This window comes from Micropterus dolomieu, linkage group LG22 (assembly GCF_021292245.1).
Source record: "Micropterus dolomieu isolate WLL.071019.BEF.003 ecotype Adirondacks linkage group LG22, ASM2129224v1, whole genome shotgun sequence".
Classification (NCBI taxonomy): Eukaryota; Metazoa; Chordata; class Actinopteri; order Centrarchiformes; family Centrarchidae; genus Micropterus; species Micropterus dolomieu.
This window is the reverse complement of record NC_060171.1, coordinates 33,951,491-33,966,581: the sequence shown is the minus strand read 5'-3', so window position 1 is coordinate 33,966,581 and position 15,091 is coordinate 33,951,491.

Here is a 15,091-nt window from a genome sequence, read left to right as displayed (position 1 = left end):
GTAATTGGAAAGAACATTCATCAACATGATCAGATATTTTTATTGAACAGGGGTTTGTTGTTCTCTGACAGGACATTACACACCAGGTCAATGTACATGACACAGATGAGCCAATGGCTGAAGCAGAGCTGTAGTTGTTGTAATCAGTAAACAATAATAAAAAAGTAATAACAATAGTGATGGATTACATAGCACTTTATTTTTGACACCCAAAGGGCTTAGGGAGAAATACCAGAGAAACTTTGAGACAAGTACATTGGGAGACAATAGACTAATATTAAAAAATATATATATATATATATATACATATATATATATATATATATATATATATATACATATATATACACACACACCTGTTCATATGCCGTTGTTGGAGTGTGAAGCTCGACGCAGGTATGTGCTGCTCGGCTTGCACCTCGTCCTCCCTGTCCTGCCTCTTCTTCCTCGGACCCTGGCAGTCCTCCATCCTCTGCTTCGCCTCGACCCCGGTCCTGTCCCAGTCTGTGCTTGGCTCTGGAGTGCAGTTCTCATCGGAGACAATAATGCTGTCACAGTGGAAGCTCTAACATGCAAACAACGTACATGTTATGAGTCTAACACGAAATTCACGTTCGTGTAGTGTAACTGATGGAAACGGGAGCTCGTTACTGAATTAAAGTCAGTCTTTTTAAACCTATCCAATATTAACATGCTAGCTTGATAGTGAGCACTAACAACCGGGTTATTTTTTATTTTCATAACGATAAAGTTAAATGTTTTCTTACCCCTGATGTGAGCCGCTGCATCGCGCTGCCCTCCGGTCGTCACACTGTGCTCGTCCTCCGGCAGAGTCGGCAACGCGCGTTCACGTGTTTTGGGGGCATGGATTTGAAAGGAGCCCAGAAGGGAGGGGGTTGGAGTTTCTCTGTTGGATACTTTGAAAAATTCAGCAGTTTCTTGCTAGTTTCTCAAACTTACCTACCCTGCCTTTAAACAAAGAGGAAGGTCAGTTGTCATGGTTACGTGTGTGGGGGGCAGTTTAGGGTTACCTGCCCTATCTTAAAAAGAGTTCTGATAGGCTGTTCAGGAGAAAGCTAATTTCTAGTTTAGTGTTTTTTTTGTCATTTTAACATTCAGGCACCGAGTCTTATCTGGCTGCTGCACCAGAGGTGGCAAGTTTTATGATTGAACAGCCCAGAAACAGCACTTAGGGAAAGCAAACCTTTCAACCCCCTCCTTTGGGGTCTCTTCAGCCGTCTGTTGAAGGTTATCTCAACCCCCCCTCCCCTCTTTGGAGTCTCCAAATTTATTTCATATAAAATGAACAAATCCGCACTGGCTTAGTGTTGTGCGTTGGACAGAGAGGACCCAAACGGGTACGGGGGACCGAGGAGCAAGTAGGGCAGAGAGGTATAAGTCATCGGACTGGACAGATTACCAACATCATCATAATTGTTTTGACCAGACAAACTGTGGAGGTGGACAGCATAGACTGTATATAAAAATGGACGTAGCATCCGTGACGTCACCCATTGGTTTCTGAAGAGCCGTTTTGAAGCTCAAAATTGGCGGAGCTGGCCGGCAATTTAGCAACACTAAAGTTAGATTTTGTTGATACCAACGTTAACAGTTAACTATGAATCAATTAATTACCTTAAGTTTACTTAACGTTACAGCTCAAACGAACAATTTCAAGCACTTTTATATACCGTTGGTTACAAGCTGTTACGAGTCGTTTATTTGGACGTCACCTCAGTATGTTACTTGTAATAAATGTAATAAGCTAGCGGTAGAGTCCTCAGTTACATGATGGAAGCTGTATAACTTGTAAAACATTAGCCATGGCTGCTATCATGTTAATTAATTCCCCACACCGCTATTTTGAGTAACACTGCTGCTGTCGGCAGGGCTGTATGAGATTATTGTCTGGAATAGGACACTTGTGAGAGAAAGGTACTTTTTATATTTGTTACAAGATTCTTATTGAGGTTCTGATGCCTCCACATCTGCTACTCAAAGCTTAAATTTTGAGTCTAAAATAACGTTGCTATTCTTGGCTACTGGACATTTGACAGCTGATATAAAATTGTCTGTCTTAAAAGGACAACACAAAAACATTTAAAGACCGTCTCCCTTGTTCCATTTTCTCCCACGTATGTGACATAATAGTGCTCTCAACGTTAAAACTCTGAGGCATCTTTTAGAGGAGGTGTTGCAGGTGTTTTGAGTTAATTAGCTGATTAGAGAGCTCTTCTCCAGTTGTCATTTCTATAATTTATAATAGAAATGTATTTAGGCTTTTCTAAAATGTTTATACATTTTGAGATACTGGAGTTTTTATTTCCATGAGCTGTAAACCGTAATCGTCAAGATGAAAACAAAAAGGGTTTGAGATGCTTTGCTTTGTGTTATGAATCTAGAATATATCAAAGATTCACTTTTTGAATAAAATTACGTTAGAAAATTAACTTAACACAATATTCTATTTATTAAAGAATCATCTGTATTTACTTTATATTTTTTATCACCTGAAGAATTTATTACACATTTTCCTCCCAGAGTCACACTGTGGATCAGAGAGTCACCTGGTGCCAGAGAGTCCTCATTGTGCTGATGGCGTGGACAGACGTGGAAAGGCGTTCTCTCCTTTACTTTGACTTTTAAATATTGTCCATATTTGTATCATAGGTCCATTTAAAAAAAGATATGGTTTATGGTTCACTTGTAATAAATTCTATATATATTAGCACTCCCTGTCATTACTACTTACTGAAAAGCTAATCACACAGATAACACAGATAAAAAATGAAACATTAAAACTGAACTCTTGCTAAAGAACATCAGTCTAGTATAAGTTAAAAAGTGAAAATACTCCCAAACATGTTTCACATGAAATGTTGAAAAGTAATTATGCAGTGTATTTCTGTGTGTGCAGGAGTACTTTTACTTTCTACCTTATACTTGAAGATAAATAAGGACCCATACACCCAGTAACAGAGCCTGAAGTTTCTGAAGAGTTCCTTGTTTGCTGCTCTGGTATAAGTCTAGTTTAAACACAGAATAATGTGGGCGCATCCAAACCACCCTGTGGGTAAGTGCTGAAACAAAGAATGATCTGCACAGAGTAATTATGAATCCCACTAGGTGGTTTTTATTGTGACGTTGCAAACTCTGAGGTCTCAGAGCTGACCGAATGCACATGTAGTAAATATGTGAGTCTATACAATGTATAGACAAAGGAAAATCATTCCCAAGGTTCGATGTGACTCCATGTTTGAGAATTCTCATGTTGGACTGCAAACGTGGATGCATTTCATCTACAGGTGAGTGGTTTTGCATTGTATGACAATAAGATGAACAAAATATTAGACCATAGCCTAAATGTTTTCTTTGAACGACCATGCTGCACTATTGTTTTAAAAACCTGGGTTCTAACCCCACTGCTAAATTAAATAAATATTTACTTGATTGATCTACTACAGATTCGGTTGCGACAAGTGGATATGCCGCAGGAAGGGATAACTGGGAGCTCTGCAACCCTCACTAAACTTGCATACAAGCTGTGAAATGTTTGCAAATCTGCAATGAAGAGAATGAGAAGGCGAGGCAAACAGACTACAGGAAAAAGAAGAGAAATTGTCCTGATAGATGAAAGCAAATTTTTTTTCAAATGTGTCATTGTCCTGATTTTAACACAGTTTGTTAATTTCAGTACAACAGAGGACGGACAAGTAACCGAAGTTCCTGGGTTTTCGGAATGCTAGGCATCAATGGTGACAGGAGGAGACCCATTCTTAAGATTGTGCGTCACCATTCACCCAGACATCTCACTCCCCCCATAAAGAAGCACATTCGGCGGGGAAGCACCATCATTTCAGGTGGATGGAGGTCTTACCACCATCTTCAGGATGAAGGTTACAATCACCTGACTGTCAACCATCGAGAATGTTTTGTCGACCCGGTTACAGGTGCACACACACAGAACCTGGAGCGAATTTGGGGTGTTTGCAAGTCAACTATCTGGAGACTAAGAGGGAACCGAACAGAAAATATGTTGAAAGATCACTTAGATGTAATTGAATTGACATACTGGTGTGGAAACCATCACAGACATGGACCACTTGGAATGCTTTTTCTTGACAACTGGAAAAAATACCCTGTGTAAGATGAAGTTGCAAATACTGCAGATATTTAGAGATAGGAATATTTCTGCTAGTGCTAACTGTAGTGATGAGTGCTGTTATTGATTTACATGTAGCTTGCAGAGGAGGCAACATTAGACCTGTTTAGGTTTTTAGAATCACTGACAGGAAGTAAGATGGCGCCTGTGTTTGGCAAGGCCGCTGCTCCCCTGCATCTCCGGCGATTTTTCCTGTTTTTATTTGTCATTTCCTACGTCTACGTCTCAGCTGCTTGGACTTATGATCGACAAACGCTGTTAAACATCACCTTAAACTGTGTTGTTTCTTTTAAAAAGCAGCTGAAGACTGTGATTCAAACAGGCATTTGCTAAACATTAAGCTTGGTTTTAAAGTTGTCTGTCATATGTCATATGTGTTTCTGGTGTTTAGCTAGAACTGTATTTTGTTTGTTTATTTATCTGTGAGTGCTATAAATATTTTCTTACTTACTTACTTACTTACTTACTATTTTTTCACCCGTATATTTTAGTGAAGCTGCATTGGTACTGTTATTATGATCTTGAATTCTTAATTTTGAATTCTGTGTTTGTTGTATGACATGATTATACACATAAGTGTTGTCAGTAGTCGCTATATTTACAATCCCAAATCACATTCTCATGATGCAGGCTGGGTAGAAACTGATGATTTAGTCTCTTGCTGCTTCCTGTCTTTAAGTGTAGGATTTGGGGTGCTAAATGGAATATGTTCCAAAGAAACTAAATATTGAAAAGTGTCAGTATATGTTAATATGTTATACTGGACGATAACAAATGGTTGACAATATGTGTGACTCTTTACGCATCAAAAAGGTAGCAAGAATGCTAGAAATAATACAGTAAGTTTGAGCCTGGCTTTTGTTCTTAGCCATAAATAAACTTGAAACAAATACTTAGATATGTATAAAAAATCTCTGAGGTTGTTTAATAATAAAGGAGACATTTGTATTCACTTGGCTGTCTGCCATTTGCAGTAGTTGTGTGCTGTAATGCATTTATGAAGAGTGAAGTGAAGCAACTTTAGAATAGGGAACATGTGGGGGTAATAAGTGTCCAACTACTTATGAATTAAGTATGAACATAAGTATGAATAAGGACTCCACTTAAGAATGGGGAACATATTCTGAATTACAAAGACTTAATTTAGAGCAATTTGTGCACTATTAACACTTGTAGTTGTGTGTTTTGTTACATAAGAATAGAGCATATTTATTCCGTGTCATTAAGGGAGAATGGCTGTTCCTGTGGTACTACCACCTTATAAGGCCCCTACTGAGCATTGCTTATTGAGATCATAATTCATGTACAACAAATTCTGATCTTATATCTGATATCTTACTATTAATAAGCAGTAATTAAGGGATTATATTGGGTAAAGTCTTAGTTAATGGTGTAGTAATGGTAGAACATGGGCATGCAGAATAAGGTGTTAATAAGTGTTTTATTATGACTAATACAGGGTCAATATGCTACTAATACACCTGTTAGTAAGCAGCTAGTTAATGGTGAATATGTGTACCATAATATAAAGTGTTACCAACAGTACAATGTGCCTTGTTTTATTTATGATTATGATATTATGTCTGAACTAATAATAATCATGTAGTGTTAATACCACTTAATAAACACAGCACCAAAAAGATGTAGCATAAAAATTGGTAAAACATTAAGTAGAAGGGTGACACTCAACTTCGGCTATCAGAAATAATCAACATTTATACTAAATAACAGAATTTAACACATGTCAAGTTTCTTTTATTACCGCGTGGCTGGTAGAGTTAATGTCAGTACATACAGAATGGCTGTTACAATACACCACATACAACACCAGAACAAACCTATAGGACGTAAGTGTAAAATTTAACAACTTACACACAACTCCACAGATCATACAGTTACAACGACTTTTGAGTATTTATCTACTGTACGGCTTTGGGGAAGAAGCTCCGGTTGGTTCCTAGTGACCTGTACCATCTGCCAGAAGGGATACGCTGGATAAGATGGTGAGCTGGGTGGAGAAGGTAATCCATCATCTCAATTGCTTGTGAGACGGTGTGTTGTGTTTTATATGGAGTCTAGTGTGGGGGAGTTTGCCTATGATCTTCGATGCTCTGGTGATAATTCTGTCCGTTTTCTTTATTGTGTGCATAGATGTGTTCCCATACCAGACAGTAACTGATAGAGACAGGATGCACTGGATTATGGTTGTGTAAAATTGGACCAGTAGACCCTGCCTGCTTTCTGAGTAGTCTCAGGAAGTAACGTCTCTGTTGGGCTTTTGCATTTGATGGTTAGTGTTGAGGTTATTGCTGATGTATGTGCCAAGGAACTTGAAAGAGTCTGTTATTGTAATTGATTAGCTGTTGATGAGGATCCATCCATCCATCCATCCATCAATCGTCAACCGCTTATTCTGTGTACAGGGGGGACTGGAGCCTATCCCAGCTGACATTGGGCGAAAGGCGGGTTACGCCCTGGACAGGTCGCCAGTCCATTACAGGGCCGTTGATGAGGATAGGTGCTTTTATTAATTGTTTTGTTCTGATGTTGTGAACATTTCTGTAGTCTTTTTTTCCTTTCAGGCCCAGGTGATTTCCCCTGCAACAGCTGACTCACTTCTCTATCTCCAGCCTGTAGGAGTCTTCGTTGTCTTTCGAGAGTCGTATAATTGTGGTGTCATCCTTATTTCAGAATCCTGAAGGAACTTGATGTTGATCTGAAATTGGGGGTGAAATGACTCAAACACTGTCTGTGACATTTCAGTCACATCTCAATGACAAGAATCAATAAAGCCATGAACTCCGAAATTAAAGCAATTAATGATACTTTGGAAAGATGGCGTAATTTGTGTGAACATAGGTAGGTAGATTTATTTGTCGTAATATAACAGGTTAAAGAGAAAAATTGCTACCTAGCAGACAATATACATTAATATAGAAGCAATTTTAAAAATGGTAAACAGAAATATACTATATTCAATGGAGCAGTGCTGAGGATGAATTTGAGCTTAAACGTCTGATAGGTGGTGGTGCGGCAGCAGAAACTTCTATATCTCTTCCCAGAAGGCAGCAGGGTGAACACGCTGTGGCTGGGTGGGTACTGTCCTTTAGTATCCTTTGGGCTCTGCCTAGGCACCTCACCTCACCGACATCACTGATGCTCGGGAGATGGGTACCAATGATCTTCTGAGCAGTTTGACGTTGAGCAGTAGGTTGTTCTCTGAGAGAACCACTCTCCAAGATTATGAATTTCCCCCCAACATGGAGTCTCACAGTTGTTTGAAATCCGGGCGATGATGGTGGTGTTATCCGCAAACTACACAACAGTGTTCCCCTTCGAGGGAACTCGAACTGCGTCGGTGATGACACTATGGGGACGCCTCTGGGCGTGGCAGGGCTGAAATCATGAATGAAACTACTCCAATCCTATTGGCGTTGCTAGAACGGTAGCGTGTGACGGCGTAACTGGAGGCGTATATTAGTGTGTCCGGCACACCGGACACATTAGCTTTTTTCTATTCAGCAGGCACTCTTGCATGTTTGAGACTACTCAGAAGAAAGCAACTACAAGAAGATCTAGTTACCTGGAAGGAGAAGCAGAGGAGATGGCTGGTGAGCAGTTCAGGCAGTGTGTTTTTCCATGCCCGCGCTACATCATGGCTGGGGACACTCATGCCCCGTGTGTTTCCTGTCTGGGGATGCCGAGGCTTTTTCCCGTTCCTCGTCTGCTGGCTCCGACTCCCCTCTTCCCCGTTTGGGAGCCCGCTTTTCGGCTTCTCCCGCTAGAGGTGTGAGCCCGGAGAGGCTGCAGCTGTCCGGCTCTGAGGAGCTGGATGTGCTCAGCATTATGGAGGAGCAACGTCATCAGTCAGCGTCAAGCTATGACGAGCTCTTGGAGGTGGTGACACGGGCACTGGGCAAGCTCCAGCTTGATTGGCCGCAGGCTGTGCCAGACACACAGGCTGCCAGTAAGCTGGATGAGCGCTTCCTGCGGTGCCGCGCGCTGCCTTCGCACCGGTTTCTGGCCTTTTTCCCGGATTTTCATGACGAGTTGTGCAAATCCTGGGGCAAGCCCTTCTCAGCACATCTGACTTCTCCCCCGCACCGGGTTTACAGCGACGTCGCGGGAGTTAAAGGATTCGGTTGCGTCGTCCCTTAAAGAGCCGGCGCTGCCTACCAAGCCATGTCGCGTGACATCTGCTCTGGTGGGCAAGGCGTACATGGCGGCGGGCCGGGCTGGTGCGAGCCTGCACACGATGGCGGTTTTGCAGGCATACCAGGCCGAGATGCTGAAGGACATGGACTCGGGAGGGGGCCCCTCTGAGGAGGACATCGCTGAGCTACGGATTTGTCTCTCCGAGTCACAAAAGAGACGGCCAGCGCCATTGGCTGCTCCATGTTGGCGGTGGTGGCCATGGAGCGGCACCTGTGGCTCATGGAAATGTTGGCGGTTTTCAGAGCTCTGAGGAGATTTCTGCCTGCTCTCCGCGGTCGCCACGTCCTTGTCAGGACCGATAACACGGCGATGGTGGCCTATTTGAATCACCAGGGGGGTCTGTGCTCGCGCCCATTATGCAAACTGGCACATCAGATCCTCCTGTGGTCCCAGCATAGACTGCTGTCCCTCAGAGCGATGTACATCCCTGGGACCCAGAATCAGGGAGCAGACCTTCTGTCGAGACAGGGGCTGAGGCCCGGGGAATGGAGACTCCACCCCCAGGTGGTGGAGTTATTATGCGAAAGGTTCGGCCTCATAGACGTGGACTTGTTTGCGTCTCGAGAGACTACGCACTGTCCCCTGTGGTTCTCCCTCTCGCCCCCAGCCCCGCTAGGGCTGGATGCCATGGTGCAGACGTTGCCGAGGCTGCATCTGTATGCCTTTCCTGGAGCGGGTCCGTCAGGACGGTGTCAGCCTACTGCTAGTAGCCCCGTTTTTGTCCCCCTGAGGAGGGACCTGCTGTCTCAGGCGGAGGGCCAGGTCTTTCACCCTTGCCCCGCCCTGTGGAGACTGTGGGTCTGGCCCCTGAGGGGGCCTAGTTCCTTGAGGCAGGCCTGATGGCGGGAACAGTGGAGATGCTGCTCAGCTCCAGGGCCCTGTCCACGAGAAGGATGTACGGCCTGAAGTGGAATGTGTTTGCCACCTGGTTTAGAGAACAGGCGGTGGACCCAGTTACCTGCCCGGTGACTATGGTACTGGAGTTCCTCCAGGACCGTTTCTCCGCTGGCCTTTCCCCATCCACACTCAAGGTGTATGTGGCTGCCATGGCAGCGTTCCACGCCCCTCTGAGGGATGGGCCTCTGGGGAGGCTTCCACTGGTCGTGCGCTTCCTCTGTGGAGCCCGGAGGATGAGACCCGTGACTCGTTCCAGGGTTCCCACTTGGGACCTGGCAGTGGTTCTCGAAGCGCTGGCTGAGGCCCTCTTCGAACCCCTGGAGTCGGCTGAGGCCAAGCACCTGACCCTTAAGATGACCTTTCTCCTCGCTATCACCTCTCTGAGGAGGGTGGGGGATCTCCAGGCACTTTCGGTTTCTCCTCAATGCCTGGAGTTTGCCCCTGGGAGGGTCAGAGCCATCCTGCACCCATGTCTATGGGTGCTATGTCCCTAAGGTTCCGTCCAGGTTGGCAGGGTCTACGGTGCTGCAGGAGTTTCATCCCCCACCTCATGTGACGGCGGAGGACGGGAGACTTCATCTGCTCTGCCCGGTCAGAGCGCTGAGTATTTTCACTCTTAGGTCCTCCCGGTGGAGGAAAGCAGACCAGTTGCTGGTGTGTTTCGGGTCAGCAACTGGATCGTTCAGACTATTTCCCTGGCCTATGAGGTGCGCGGGTTACCTTCACCTATGGCCGTAAGGGCGCACTCTACTCGAGGCATGGCGGCCTCTAGGGCCCTCTTCGCAGGGGCTTCGCTCCAGGATTTGTGTGAGGCAGCTGGTTGGGCCACTCCTCACACTTTCATCTGGTTTTACAGTCTGGACCTTCCTTCTGCACCCGGCACCCGTGCGCTCTCCTCTTAGTCGTGCCTACGGGTTACTGCACGCTGGGGGGCAGGCGGAGGCTTCGGCGTGGCATAGTGGGTATTCTCGTTCCCATAGTGTCGTCACCGACGCAGTTCGAGTTCCCTCAAAGGGGAACGTCTCGGGTTACGTATGTAACCCTTGTGCCCCGAGAAGGGGAAGGAAACACTGCGTCGGTCCGCCACACTTCACCTCGCCTCTCTGAACACGCTCCAATCTGTGCTCCCAAAACAGTAGAGCTGCTGTAGCCTCATCTTTCCACACTGTTTTAATTGTTGGCTTGACCCTTTTAATCAGTTGGGTTTAAGTGGGCTGAAGAAGCAGAGAAACAACTGATAAACCAAAATTGGGATGGAGCAGGGCGTTGTAGCTGCCAGGAATATTGGTGTAGACGTGGTCCAGCGGGTTTGTTCCTCTGGTGGGGATGTGGACATGCTGGTGGAACTTAGGTAATACTGTTCAGAGGTCTGCTTGGTTAAAATCACCACCAACAATAAAAACACCATCAGGTTGTTTTGTCATGTGACTGCTGATGACCTCATACTGTTCCTGTAGTGCAAGTTTTGACTTTGCATCTGGAGGAATGTAAACAGCAACGACAAAAACACTGGAGAATTCTCTGGGCAGATAGTATGGCCGATTTCTCAACATTAAAAATTCCACATCTGGTAAACATTGTCCATCCACTTTAGCTGCGTTTGAGCACCATTTATTTATGGTACACAGTCCTCCTCCCCTCGTCTTATCGGACTCTAGTGTCCTGTCTGCGCGGAATAAACTCCTCCCGTCAAGTGTGACAGCTTCCTCAGGTACGCTGCTATACAGCCAGGTCTTTGTGAAGATGAGGGCACAGCAGTCTCTGCTTTCCCGTGGCTGAGCGAGCCTTAATCTTACTTTGGGCGGCAGTAGCTCAGTCCGTAAGGACTTGGCTTGGTTACCGGAGGGTCGCCGTTTGGAGTCCAGCTCAGACCACAGATATGGAGTGTTGACTGTTAGCTGGAAAGGTGTCAGTTTACCTCCTGGGCACTGCCGAAGGTAGCCTTGAGCAAGCTTCTGAACCCCCAACTGCTCGAGGTGCCGCACTGAGTGGCAGCCCCGTCACTCTGACATCTGTCCGTGTGTTGCTGCATGTGTGTTTATTTCAGATTGTGTGTGTGTATACTAATAACAATAATAATACCAGAGTGAAAAACATTGAATTTCCCATTGTGGGATTAATAAAGTATATCTTCTTCTTCCTCAATTTTATTCTCCAATGACTGGACATTAGCCAGGAGTAGGCTGGGGAGTGGGAAAGCCTTTGTTCCAATTTCCAAATCCACTACACTCGAGTCCAGTCCCTGAACTTTCCAATATTGATTAATGTATTTCTGTCATAGGTGATCATAATTACACTAGTTTCTGTAAAAAAAGAAGTAGAAAAAATGTAGCAAAAATTAAGGGAGCTACTGGTTGCTGCTTCTACAGTAGTTTCACTTTTTTCAGTGAGGGGTGCCACCGCCCCCGCGACCCTGTATGCAGGATAAGCGGTTGGCGATGGATGGATGGATAGATGGGTGCCACTGCCGTAAAGGAAAGAGGTGTGCTGTATTTACAGATTCAAGTGTCATTCCAACACGGCATCTGACTCAATAAACATTTTATCTAAAAGAACTTATTTTTACAATTGGTGAATGCCAAAATTGTTATTGACATTAAGGGCCCTAATTAACAATGTAAGTGCATCAAAAGGGTTGTACTTAGTCTGTGAATTAGTCATGGATGTGTTTTGGGGGTAACATGCAATAAACCAGATTGTCATCTCCCAACCAGGTCTGCTTGCACCTTGGCACATTGCTATTATAACAGCAGATGAATAGCCCATTATAAAAAACATCAATTGAGTGATTGAATTGCAGACTCACAGCAGAGAGGGGGACAGAAGTGTGGACGTGACATAAAAATCATGAAACCTGTCGTTCCTCTGCAGCTCTGTGGTTCCTCAGTGAAGTTCCAGACAGACAGACAGACTCTGACTCTCCTCTATGAAACGTCTGGACCCTCACTGCGCTGCATTATTAGAAACTAGGATTAACCGGTCGTGGGTAACACCTCTTCTTTACAGTGGTGTCTTTCCTGTGTTTTATTGTTGTATTGTTGAGTGTTTTCTTTCATGATAGGCTGCTGTCAGTCATTTTAAATGTTTCTATGTATGCTTTATTTATGCTATATTATGGGGCATTTAAGCAGCAAAACTAAACAGTGTATTATAAACATGACAGGACAGCACAGAGGAAACTCTCCTGAGGACGCAGAATTCAACTTTTAGCTTCTGAAATCATTTAGACCTCTGGATTAATCAGGATGACGGCCGCTTTCCTTCATACATCTTCACTGTGTGTGAGACCTTTTGGATGTGTAGAAGAACACTGAACATTAATTAACACTGAATCTGGACCGATCTGGACCAATCCTGTCGGCGTGACAGGAGATTTTACTAAACTAATAAAGTTATGTTATTGTGCCTACGCACAGTGTCTCTTAATGGGGAGACACTTCACCCTGTTTAACCCATCCACTATTAATCACAATGTTCATTTTTATGACATAGCATCTTACTATCTTAATAATGCATCTTTAAAATAGCAGGATGTATGCAAGTACACGTGCTATTAACACAAATTGCGTTGGTCGAAAACGAGCAATGTTCTACCTACGACTGTCAGTGTCAATATGATAAATAAAAGTATTCTAATTGTAGATCATAAAACAATATTATGTATGGCACAGCTCAGTAAGAGCAAAATAGCTATTTATTCAGTTTTTGTTAACAAAATGAACACTATGAGTGGTGAAAGTGGTGTTTTCAAACAGTGACAACAACCTTAACAAGAATATTCCTTTCTTCAATATTTTACTCTTCTGAAAACAATCTTCATATCTGATCACATTTACACACACACTGCCACTGCAAATTACACGTCTTAAAATAGCATATACCTGATACACAAACCTTTCACACTGAATGTGGAACATGATTACAGCACCACCTGTATCATACACAAATCTACCTATCTGTTCACACATCTTTCTACAAATGCCAGTGTTTGGCCAGGATTAATGCTCTCTCCTTTATTGCTGCTGCTGTGTAAACTGATCAGACAAGAGAGCGAGGGCGCTTTCCAGGGATTAAGGTGTGAATACAATCTTCCACTGCTGTTATGTATTTTTAAAATTATGCGTTTTATTTTGAACAGCTTGTGTTTGCTAAAAAGCTTAGAAGATTACATTCTTAGGTTAAGTGGAATATGTGCTTGCATAGGTGCGACTGTGGTTCAGAAAGTAGTGTGTGTTGCCCGCTGATCACAAAGTTGATGGTTTGATTTCCAGCTCCTCTTGCCACATGTCCTTGAGCAAGTCACTGAACCCCAAGTTGCTCCTGATGGACACACCAGTCCCTCGTATGGCAGCTCCACCGCCATTGGTGTATAAGTGTGTGTGATCCAAGGTACATACACAAATGCCTCTTCTTCTCTTCACATAAGAAACGAGAGCGCATGTGTCTGCATGTGGAATCCCAAGAGTGGCTAGGCTTTCTTGAATTCCATACAGCAACCTGACCAGCTACCACAACAGTCTGGATCCATTTAGGAGCTATAAATATAGCAGGTTTTAGGGGGTGTAACATTTTCATAACGTAAATAAAAATTAGGAGGGCCTGAGAATTTCCTTTCCCTTTTTATTAGGATTATTATTATTATTTTAAGTGTTTCATACTGGGAATGAAACATTGGGAGTTTGTGTATTCAGGGTTAATAGAGTGCATAGAGCTCTTACTCAACAGCATCTTTAATGTGTACAAAAGCACAGATTTACAATATAACAAGAATACTGTTCTACTGTGCTGCTGATAGGCTGAAATTTCACCAGGGAAGTTTATGCCTTGGGGAGCATGATTATGCTCAGTAATACAGTCTGCCTTACTCCAACAGTCCACTGACTCCATGTGCGTGGCGTTATGGCTGCGCCACGGTTTACAGCTACGTAGTTAAATTGTTTTGGGGTTTTTTGTCAGTTTTAACTCTTTATTGTTGATTTACAATTGGGAGTCTGCACAGGGGGTTTTATTTTGAAAATTGACTGAATTTTCTATGCCTTTCTGTGTCTGACTTCCTGCCTGGTTCGATCTGCTCTGTGCAGCTTGACAAGGCTTCCGTCAAAAATAAACTGGCTGCGTGTTGTTTGCGGAGCGGAGCAGAGAGCCGCATCTTTAACCTCTGGAGAGCAAGTGTATGCTCAATATATTTAATGAATATCCACAGTAGGACAAAAACAACCAACTTTGTCATGTGGTGTGTGATGACAAAAACAAGAGAGATCATCAAGCATTGCACTGTTCCACAGATTTAAAAAAAAGACCTAATTGATTTTTCAGTTTACTGTTGAATTGAGAGCCCTGTATTCAATTTCAGATACAATCCAACGAAGGTTAAAATCAAGGCCAACTGATGACCAATTTAACCTCAGTGGGGTCGTTGGCCCGGGTCATCGATACCGCTGGTTCGTTAGTGTTCCTTGTTGCTGTGACGACAGTCGTTACAGTCGTTAAGACTACCTGTGGCCAAGACTGAACGACCATCGTTGGTATCTTCACCTGAGGCCAATAGGTTACGTTTGTTGAGTTTCCTGGGAAGTGATGAAAGGACAGCATTGTAAGTGGGGGATAAGTGGTGGCGTAGACCCCCTCCCCTGTTCAATGACGGCTTCTCAACCCTGGTGTAGATGGCTTCCTTGACACCTCTTTCAAACCATCCATCTTCTCTGTCTAAAATGTGCACCTGGTGGTCCTCAAACGAGTGTCCTCTGTCCTTCAGATGTAAGTAGACTGCAGAGTCTTGACCTGAGGAGTTGGCCCTTCTGTGTTGAGCCATGCGTT